Below are 9,273 nucleotides of genomic sequence, written 5' to 3' on the forward strand. Positions count from 1 at the left end.
GGGTAAGAAAAATGGAAAGAGGAAAGAGCTCAGGATATCGCAGTAAATCAAGGAAAGGCAGATCCAAGTCCAGATCGGGGATAGTGTGCTGGAAATGCGGAAACAAAGGACACCTAAAGAAACACTGCAAATCTTGGAAAGGAAAAGAAGGAGATGCACAACAAGAAAACAATCATGAAGCAAATGTGACAGGTGAGGTGTTACAAGATTCTTTGATTCTTTCTTTCGAAAATATCACTGATTCCTGGGTGGTAGATTCAGGGGCCTCATTCCATGCCACACCTGATAAGAAATACTTTCATGACTATGTTCAAGGAGATTTCAGACAAGTTAGTTTGGGTGATGATAAACCCTGTAAAATTGTTGGAATGGGTAAGGTTCTTATAAAACAGTAGAATGGAAACTAATGGCTACTAAAGGAGGTAAGGCATGTTGCAGATCTAAAGAAAAATCTGATTTCAACAGGGCAGTTAGGTAGTGAAGGTTGTGTGACAACTTTCACAGATAAAGCTTGGAAGGTCACCAAAGGAGCCCTGGTAATAGCAAAAGGCGAAAAGATTGGTACATTGTATTTATGCAATGGTATTTCTAACTCTGTTAATGCTTTAACTTCCAAAGGAGCAGATGTAGAATTATGGCATCATAGGCTCGTACACATGAGTGAAAAGGGGATGAAGATTCTTCACTCAAGGAATTTGTTGTCGGGTTTGAAGAATGTTGATTTGGACTTCTGTGAGAATTACATTTATGGAAAACAGAAGAGAGTCAGATTTCTCAGAGTTGGGAAAGAAAATAAGAGCGAAAAATTAGAGCTTTTGCATACAGATGTATGGGGATCTGCTTAGGTATCATCTCTCAGTGGCTCTCGTTATTATGTTACTTTTATTGATGATGCAACTAGAAAAACTTGGATTTATTGTATTAAGAATAAATCTGATGTATTTGATACTTTCAAGAAATGGAAAGCTTTGGTTGAGATTGAGACAGGAAAGAAATTGAAGTGTCTTAGATCAGACAATGGAGGTGAATATTGCAGCAAATATTTTGATAGGTACTATTCAGAGCATGGAATTCGCAAAGAGAAGACAGTTCCAAGAACACCACAAGAAAATGGTGTGTCAGAAAGGATGAATAGAACAATCATGGAGCATGCAAGGTGCATGATATTGCATGCAGGATTGCCTTTATAGTTTTGGGCAGATGTTGTAGATACTGTTGTTTATCTAATAAACAGAGGGCCTTCAAGTTTCTTGGATGGTGGTGTTCCAAAGGAAGCATAGATAGGAAAAAAGGTAAACTACTATTTTTTAAAGCCTTTTGGTTGTGAGGCCTTTGTCCATATTGATAAAGAAAATAGAACAAAGATTGAGGCAAAGTCAAAGAAATGTACCTTTATTGGATATGGTGTTAATGATTTTGGTTATCGCTTATATGATTACGAAAATCAAAAAATCATTAGGAGCAGAGATGTAATATTCAATGAAAAGGTCTTGTATAAAAATCAGTTGTAGGAAAAGAAACAGGAAAAAGAAAACAAGGAATACACAGTTCTTGATGAAATCACTGAAAAAGTAAAGGTGCCTGAAAATAATAATAATCAACAACAACAACCACCACAACAGCAACAGGCACCCAAACACCTGAAAGTGGTGTTAGAAGATCTAACAGGATAAGTAGACCCCCTGAACGATACTCTCCTTCATTATATTATTTATTGTTGACTGATTTTGGTGAACGCAAATGTTATGAAGAAGCAATGCAGGTTGAAAGCAGGAAGAAGTGGGAGGTAGCCATGGAAGAAGAGATGGACTCCTTAATGCATAACCAAACTTGGGACTTAGTCAGGTTTCCTGCAGGAAAAACTACATTGAAGAATAAATGGGTTTACAGGTTGAAGGAAGAAGATGGAGGAAAACAGAGGTACAAAGCTAGACTTGTGGTGAAGGGGTTTGCACAGAAGAAAGGTATTGATTTTGATGAAATATTTTCTCCTGTTGTTAAAATGACTTCAATCAGAACTATTTAAAGTCTAGTAGCAGCTGAAGATTTGCATCTTGAGCACTTAGATGTAAAGACAACCTTTCTCCATGGGGATTTGGAATAAGAGATATACATGCAATAGCCACAAGGATATGAGGTGAAAGCGAAGGAGAAACTTGTGTGCAGGTTGAAGAAGAGCTTGTATGGCTTAAAACAGGCTCCAAGGTAGTGGTATCTAAAATTTGACAAGTTTATGTCTAAACAAGGTTATACTAGATGCCACTCTGATCATTGTGTTTATCTGAAAAAGTAAAATGATGGAAGCTATATTATATTGTTATTGTATGTAGATGACATGCTTGTTGTGGGGTCTAACATGCAGGAAATAAATGTGCTCAAAAGAAAATTGGCAAATTCATTTGCAATAAAGGATTTGGGAGTTGCAAAACAAATCCTTGGTATGAGAATCACTAGACACAGGGAAAATCGCAAATTAATATTGTCTCAGAATGAGTACATACATAAGGTGTTGAAAAGATTTAATATGCACAATGCAAAACCAGTCAGTACACCTTTTGCTAGCCATTTCAAACTTAGTAAGGAAATGTGCCCAAAGACCCAAGAAGACATGGATTATATGTCTAAAGTTCCATATGCATCAACAGTTGGAAGCTTAATGCATGAAATGGTCCGCACAAGGCCTAATATTGCACATGCAGTGGGAGTTGTAAGCAGGTACATGAACAATCCAGGAAAGGAACATTGGATGGCAGTGAAATGGATTCTCAGATATTTGAAAGGTACCACAAATCAAGCATTATGCTTTGGTGGTGTAAACATTTCTCTACAGGGATATGTTGATGCAGATATGACAGGTGACAGAGATAATAGGAGGAGCACTACAGGATATGTATTTACTGTTGGTGGAACAGCTGTTAGTTGGGTTTCAAAAATCCAAAGTGTTGTTGCACTTTCAACAACAGAAACAGAGTATGTTGCTACTGCAGAGGCTAGTAAAGAAATGATTTGGTTACAAAGTTTTATGGGTGGAATTGAGTAAGGAGCATGATATGGGCACGTTATACAGTGATAGCCAAAGTGCCATTCATCTTGCAAAGAAATCAACATTTCATTCTAGGACTAAACACATACAGATCAAGTACCATTTCATACGATCAGTGTTGGAAGATGGAGAGTTGAAGTTGGAAAAGATACACACTAGCCAGAATCCTGCAGATATGCTAACAAAAGTTGTAACCAGGGAGAAACTGAGAATACGCTTAGTTTCAATTGGTCTTCAAGGATGACGATGAAGATGAGAAACAACCAGGTCTAAAGAGGAGTCATTTTCCAGCAAATGAAGCAGCAGTGGAGTTGCTACAATCATTCTCAAGGTGGGAGATTGTTGTGTGTGGAGCATGATTGTTCAGAGGTCTTTGTTTCAGCCAGATGTATACCCAGGAAGTTTGTAGCGGGGGTCTGGGGGGGGCAATCCCCCCGGTTGGGGGGCCAGTGGTCCCCTGGCGGGGGCTCATGGGCAGCGCCCCCGAAGCTAAAAACAGATGTAGAATTGCCTTGTAAAAGTATAGTAATTTCTAGTCAATCTAAGCCGTTCATTAGGCGGATGATCTGACGGTAGAACTTATGTTTAGTTTAGGGTTTTTTGCCCTAGAAGGCAACCCATCTCTTTGTATGAGGGAATTGTATTTGAGGCTGAGAAATAGATGTGTATTATGTGAGCAAGAAACAGAGAGGTGAGACTGTGAGAGAAAACATAGGATATTACAGCAGATCTGTTGTAGGTTGTGTCTCTTCATTTTGCTGGATAATAGAAAGGAAGGACTGGTTGTTCAGGGTGGACGTAGCCCAAACTAAGTGAACCACGTATATCTGTGTCTCTCTTGTTTTATGCGTTTTCTGTGTTTATATTTCTGCAATATTTATGTGTTCCATTGCTCCGTAATATATAATTTTATAACACCTGCCACCATTGCCATCTTTCTTGGTCCAAGTAAAGGTATGTCACACGTAGTTTAGTTTCATAATATACGATGTGATTCAGAGTGAAATATTGTTCCATTTGTACTAGCCATATTTCTGTATTCGAGCCATCAAATTTGTACATCTTCATCGAATCCGATTTAGGCATTGGAATTTTAGATTCGCACTGCTGCTGTCCTGCCTTCACAAAAATTTCTGAAAAAGAGTTGTTTTTAAATCAGCGATATCTCCCTCCTCCGGACTCTGATTCGACTGATTTTTTTTGTTTGAAATTGGGTATTTTTATGCAAAGAACCTAGATCTGCAATTAGATTCTGCAAATGTTTCCCAAAAACGTATAGATCTGATCTGCAAACTCGCCGCCTTGAAAAATGTCTGCAACACAACTGATTTTTAAATCAGCGATATCTCCCTCATCCAGACTTTGATTCAGCCGAATTTTTTTTATTTTTATTTTTATTTTTTAAATTGGGTATTTTTTCACAAAAAACCTAGATATACAATTAGATTATGTAGATTTTGCACTAGAATATAACATATTTGATCCGCAAACTCGCCGCCCTGAAAATTGTCTGCAACACAACTGATTTTTAAATCAGTGATATCTCCTCATCCAGACTCCGATTCGGCCATCTTTTTTTCAAATTGGGTATGTTTTTGCAAGGAACTCAGATATGCAATTATATTCTACAAAGTTTTCACTATAACATACATATCTGATCTGAAAACTCGCCACCCCAAAATGTTCCTGCAAAAAAAAAAATTCTTTGCTTTGCCCAAGAAAGTGCTTTGTTACCACTTGTTATATAACTGACCTGAAAGTATAAGATAATAGAAATAAACCTAAGAAATAACAAGATCTGAATATAGATAGAAATGCTTCACTTTATTAATCAAACCCTTAAGGTAGGGAAACACCATACATTCACTCCTTAAGAAAGGAGAACACTCCACAAGCCATATGCCTGTCCATACAAAAATCCTTTACATCTTCCATGGGTCATTACCATGTTTCCATCAATACCATCTATCTAATACCATAGGCTTATTACATTATTGCTAACTACTTGTGGTCCCTCACATGATACGGGTTAACCACCTTATTTATTACCATGGCCCATCCCATTATTACATTATTCCCTTGGGTACCTCCCTCTATACCCAATATTACCCCCCTAGGTATACTACACCTCTCCCCCCATTAGATACAAAGTGAGGAGGAGAATGTGTTTCCACAATGCTCACATGGATGAAGATAAAAAAATTTGATCCTCCATGTAGCCAAATTTATGAGGGTGTCAACTTCTACTGAAAATGAACCCTTTTACAATGCAATTTAATTAGGAGACTCAAATTTATCAGAACTGGGAAAACAAAAGTTCTTACAGATAGGATTAAGGAAGCATTGATTTCATACTTTATTTTATCAAGGAGACCATTACAAGAAGAGAGGTGGACAAGAATTAATATAGTTGAAATGGAATACAAATTCCATTTACAATTATTTTCAATCCCATATCTTAGACCTGGAGCAAACAAAATCACTCCTCCATGGGGTAGATGAAAGGGGTAAGGACATACCCACACATGATGTAGAATGATTTGACACACCCACACATGTAGATAAAGTAAACACATAACAAAATGACCCATATTCTGGAATCCGACACAGATACTATGTAGATATGCAATGAACACAAACCCTAGGTGAGAGAAAACATGCACCAAACCTCAACAAGGTGCATATATGACAAGCTTTGGAGAGAACCCAGGGTCTGATACCGCCATTAGATTGCATCATAAATTGAGAAATGAGCATGAAAAATGAATATTATTCAAATATTACGCATATAGAAACATTTTTATGACCATTAGATTCATAGTCCTCACTATAACCCTAATATATTAGGTGTCTATCACCCGTAAAGGAGATTGTGGAATATATGGCTTGGGCCCTACTATAGCCATCTTAAATCGATTTGTATTCTTTAGAGGGATCGATTATTTCTTCAAGCATTATCTTGATAAATATAGCTGTATTGTGCTTATAGTGAATATATTGCCATATCCACCTTCTTCTTGTCTAATCAAGTGACAATATTTCTTGATGGAAAGAGATCCCCATGCTCTATGATTTAAGTAAGTAATTTGACAGGAACTTACATCTTTAGCACAAATTTCACTAGAGGATACAAAGGTATTATTTTTATGAACTCATTTGAGGAAAAACATCAAAAGCTTATACAATATTCTTCTATGTGAAACTTTGGCTTTCATTAGAGGAAATTCCTGTCTAAAAATTGCCTCCTAAGGACAAATAATAAAATAATAAAATAAGAGTTATAAATTTTGGAGGGAAAAGAAGAAAACTATTTTTTAATTGTATTTTGGCTTGTCTCCTTACAAGTTTACTCAAATTTCAAGTGTAGACACTCATTGGATGCAGAATTAACTTCCACACCCAATGAGTACCCCTTATGCATACTTTTGCGAAGAGTACCCATTATGCATACTTTTGAGAAGACACACATTGATAAAAATTGAAGATACATTAAAAAGCATGTTGAAGCACACTTTTTAATGTATATTAAATTTTTATCAATGTGGGTCTTCTCAAAATTATGCATAATGGGTACTCATTGAATGTGGAATTTAATTTTGCATCCAACGAGTGTCTACACTTGAAATTTGAGTAAACTTATAAAGAGATAAACCAAAAATACAAATAAAAAGGTAGTTTTTTTATCTTTTCCCTCCAAAATATTTACATATACCTCTTTTTAAAATTAAAGGATTTTGATTGTTTTACATATTATGACATGGAAATTACGTGAAAATTTCAAGGGCACTTTTAGCTAGAAAATTCCTTTAATGGGCAGTTTTGGTGTAGCTAACATCTTAATGCCGTCGAAGTATGACTATAGCCCCAAAGGTGTGAGATCATCGATACTGTGGCATTTACTTCTCCTGCTGATGTGTTAACCGATAGTCGTTTCAAATAATACTGTCGGGTGTGGTAGTAAATGAGTCTAACTCGAATACCACATAATGATACATCAATGTACTAAGTTAATTAATGTGATTTATCGTATATCACAACGCTCATTCAAAGTTGGGATAAGCTAGGAACTCATGGTGTTGATGTGTCTAAGTTTTGGCGTCAGTTCAAAGATATAATTGTGTGGATTTACTAAATGGTAAGCCACATATGTAACACAATTTATGACCTGGAAAACATTGGTTCATGTGGTACTTCAGATTTAATGGTTGTCATTTTCATGACTGGTACACTGAGTTCTGAGGCATAACCCTTTGAACTATCTAGGTTTCTTTGGGTATTTTGGTAGGAGCTGAGTCTACTGGTTGATGGATGGTTTGCTGCAAATATTTTGAATGAAAATTGGCAGAAGGATTGGAGCTTGCGAAACTTCTCGCCATCGAAAGTTCACATTGTAGGATTGTAGGCATGTCTTCTATTTCGCGACATGTGCAAATATTATAATGTCTTATGTTACACAAGGTCTACAAATATTACACGCATATCATTGTGTGCTATGGTGTTGTTTGGGAGTAGAGTGGTCCAACCTTGTGATGTGGCTACATATACACCAACAACCATACCAATTTTAATTTACACTGAATGTAATTTAATACGTAGTAATCACTTGTTCATCCATATGCTCCTATTCAGCATGAGAGAAAGGAATTGGTTAGGCTCATGGGAAATTTTGGTTTATAGCACATTCATAATTAAACAATGTAAACTTTGAAATGGGAACTGATATTGTTACCTGTTTTGTAGAGATAGCAAAAAAGTGAGTTGATTTTGAAAAGGGGCGATGCAAAACACATTTTTTTTAGAGCATAGTTTTTGGCACTTTAATTATTTTTTATGTACATTGCGTTTTAGAATGTTAGTGATTTGCATGCTGATTTAAAAAAGTGGTGATTCTGCATCAGGTCTTTTTTTTTAAAGATTTATTTTTTGACTTTAAATTTTCTAATGTATGAAATGTAAATTATTTTCCAAATTTAACAATTTTTGAAGTGGTCTTCTTCTTCATATATATATATATATATATATATATATATATTTTGTAGTGAGGTTTTTATTGTTTTGCATATTTAAAGAAGAAGGTTGATATTTTGAAGTTTCATTATTCTACATATTTATACATCGTTAATTAATTTTTCAATGCAAATGAAATAATTGTCTCTAAAAAACAATAATTTTTAACAATTGACATAAAAATAACCATTTTCAACATAAATATAACTAAACAATTACACATTTTGATAATTTTTTGTAATTTTTTTCTAGAAATAACTTGTCAAAATCACAATTTTTATAGGAAAATTTTAACTAAAATTGGTTAAATAGCAGTTTTTTGTTTTTGTTTTTTATTAATGAATTTCATGTCAAAAAAATAACAATAATCACTGTTTTTTTCAAAAAATAATGATTAAAATAAAAATTAATGCGGAAATCACATAATACAAATATTGAACACATAACAACATTAATTGAATGCTTATTCTTCTCATAAAATGTCAAAGTCAAAATATTACAAGTATAACTAATTAATAGTTACAAAAAATGAGTTTCATTTCCAAGCATAACTTAAATTTAATCAACAATATCACGTAACCCAAACTCTCCATCCTCTAGAGTTTCATTATTGTCTTCTTCCACAATAGTTTCTGCTTCATTTTTCTCATTTTCCTCTTCTAATGGATGTTTGATGTCTTCGAATCTCCCAATGTATGCCTTTCCAATCATTCCATGTAATGGTGGTCGAGGTTTCTTTGCCTTTTTTGCCACACTTGATTCACTAAAGTCCCATTTATTCAACCCAATTCTTGCATTGCATCTGGAATAAATTGAAGAGCATTAATTCTTTGTTGAATAAAATTGCACTATAATGAATCTTTTTCAATGGCAATGCAATTTCTTCCTTTTTGAAGGCAACATGCTAGTGTTGTACCTAATTATCAAGTACAAAAGAAATAATGAAATAAATTAGAACAATGACATATAAATTAAGAAAGAAGATATTGAAATTCAATTCCATATAATAAAACTTACCTGAGTCAGAAAATAAATCCAGAACCCAATCTCCTTCATTTGAACATATGTCTATAAGATAGTTAATCAATAACTGTGGTTTTTGATAAATGTTAACTATCTCTCCTTTTACTTCTTTGTCTCCATATGTTAGTTTTTTTACAACAGCATCATAAGTCAGTACTTGGATATGACCCTTTCCATCTACCCGATTAAAAATCATAGAC

The sequence above is a fragment of the Pinus tabuliformis genome, chromosome 8, assembly GCF_031772625.1.
Source record: "Pinus tabuliformis cultivar Carrire ecotype Pingquan chromosome 8, CPIR1, whole genome shotgun sequence".
Classification (NCBI taxonomy): Eukaryota; Viridiplantae; Streptophyta; class Pinopsida; order Pinales; family Pinaceae; genus Pinus; species Pinus tabuliformis.